Raw genomic sequence first — 2838 nt, 5'->3', positions numbered from 1 at the left:
ACGTTCTATCTCACCAAATAGTTGACCAACTGCACGGAACTTACCCTCGGTGAGCTACCTAATGAGAATTTCTATAGGGTCTCTCGCACGAGAATAAACTATATCATCAAACATTCTCTCCCTACCAATCATCTGATAGCCTCGTTTATGCAGCTCTTTACAAATGTTTTCTACTGTAACCACTGTGAATTTCATTCAAGAAAGGATAAATCTATTTTGTTTGAAAGCGTATTTTGAAAATGGTATGCTGGAATAATTCTTTTCAAATATACCGACTCAACAAGATTTTCTTTCTCAAGTCATTAACTTAATAGTTTACATTTTGTAAATTCAAAAATGAATTATGTATAAACTCTCTTTTTCAGTATAATCGTTCTTTGTTTGCTCCTCTTGTGAATAAATCATAAGCTATGTGGTAAGTAGTTTCCCTTTTAAAAATAAATGAAAAAAGAAACAATGTGCCCACAGTCATATAAAGAGCTTAAAATGAGCTGGAAACCCTTCTTAGAAACAAGAGTTGCCCAATAAAATTAACGACGTAAAGTTAATTTTTAAGAAGAGACTATGTTCCCTTGTTTTCCTTCATATAGTGTAGTAACATAAAACTTTTAACATCATAGAGTAATATTATTATTTTTATTATTAAGAATTAATTCAAGTTAACAAGATGTTAGCCATGTATTTATAATACAATCCATTGGATGTTGTCGCATAAAATTTTAGTTATTAATATGAAGCCGTGGTAGTTTAATATTAAAATTCTAAAATATTTTACTATAAAAATAGACAATCTTTCTTCTTTATCTTTTAAAATGATTTTTTACTTTATACCTTTTCCTACAAATTTTAATATTGTCTAACGGAAAATAAAATCATAAAATTTACTATCAATTAAAAAAATTGATGTCTCAAATTTTTGAGAGTCTAAAGCAAAGACTTTATTAGCTTCCTTGAGCCTAGGGCTGGGCATTCGGTATTCGGTTTGGTGATTTCAAAGTTCGGGTTTGATAATTCAGTAATCAGTAATTGAAAGTTGATGTCAAATACCGAACCAAAATAGTTCTGTTCTGTTCGGTAAATCCCGATACGGTATTTGGGATTTACCATTTAAGATAGCATGACTGTAAACTGGGGAATTTTGGTTGCAATAGTCTTGATGTCCTGTCCTATCTTCTGCTTAGGGCAACTAAAGCTAACCGATTGTTTTTATGCTAATAGCTATCAATTTACTTATTTTAAATGATTGAGTGTCTACTAGAGAAATTTACTTTGTTGATAATAAAAATTGAGAAAAAAGATAAAAACTTTTTTTTTTTGGCCAAATGAAAATTTTATTCAACCAAGTATAAAGTTATGTACATGCTATTCCCTTGGACTATAGGAACAACTCTCTCAGTGTATCCCACAATATCTGCTATGTAGACTAAGGCTAAATCTAAGCTATCAGTAGTGCTATCCGCATCACCTAGTCTATTAACATGAAATCTATTTCTACTCTCTAAGATGGGACTCCAAGCAGCCATCTTCTGCCCTTTGATAAACACTTGCATGACTATCTCCTTTAGTCGTTCGTTACTGGTCTTACTTCCCTGTTGGAACCTGCGTTGATTCCTTTCCATACAGACGTGATATGTAGTCGCTGCCAGTAGGAAGCCAAGGATATCCCCTCTAGCTCTTGTATGTCTCACGTTGGAGCAGACCCATTGAACCTCGTGCTCCCAGCCTTGTATTTGTCGATTCTAGCCCATCCATTTAACCAACTGCTGCCAAATATATGAAGAATACGAGCAGCTGAAGTATAAGTGTGCATGCGTCTCTGTCATGGTTGAGTTACAAAGCACACACTCACTTGGGACATGGATCCCCCAGTTGCTTAGGCGATCCACAGTGGATAGCCTTTGCTGTAATGCTAGCCATAGGATAAAGTGGTGTTTGGGAACTAGCCCCTTCACCATAATCACTTTCTTCCAAGGAGCTTTCGGGAATTGTGGCAGCATATCTTGATAAGCTTTTTTAATGCTAAACTTACCCGAATCTTCATATTTGTTCAGCCCCAACTCGATGTTCAGGTCGTTGTCGAGCCATTTCCTAACGAGCCAGCTGGCTTGTTTTGGCGCCTGCATATCACCTACCTTTCTGCCTTTGATGTAGAACGCGTGTATCCATTTTACCCACAGCTTCTCCTTCAATTTAGTCATTGCCCACAACAATTTAAGTATAGCTGCCTTGTTCCAAAGAAAGAAGTTCAAAATGTTTAAACCACCTGTAGACTTGGGTTGGCATAGTTTATCCCAAGCTACAGGCAGTCTTTTTGTGTATTCACTGGACCCGGACCAAAGAAAATTCCTGCATACATTCGTGACCAGCTGGAGTACTTTCTTCGACAGCAAAAAGACTTGTGCCCAGTAGGTTTGCATCTCGAATAGCACACTTTTAATCAACTGGACCCTTCCTCCATAGGACAACATATTGGAGGACCAACACTTAACTCTGTTTGTGATTCGATCCACCAAAGGCATACACTGGCTGATACTGAGCTTCTTTGAAGAGAGGGGTACACCCAAATACTTGAAAGGTAAACTTCCTAGCGCAAAGCTCATATCTGCTAATATTTCATCCCTTAGTTGCACGGATATACCAGCTACATACAAGGAACTCTTCTCAAGATTTTCCTTGAGGCCTGACACATTGGAAAAATGCTCAAATCTCTCCAACATGTATTTAATGGATCCCAAGTCATCCCTGCAGCATATTATCAAATCGTCAGCAAAGCATATATGAACCAGATTCATCCTCTCACACCTAGGATGGTAGTTAAAATTAGGCTCGAATCGTAGT

Source organism: Lycium barbarum, chromosome 10 (genome assembly GCF_019175385.1).
Source record: "Lycium barbarum isolate Lr01 chromosome 10, ASM1917538v2, whole genome shotgun sequence".
In the NCBI taxonomy this organism is placed as follows: Eukaryota; Viridiplantae; Streptophyta; class Magnoliopsida; order Solanales; family Solanaceae; genus Lycium; species Lycium barbarum.
Note: the sequence above shows the minus strand (reverse complement) of the source record.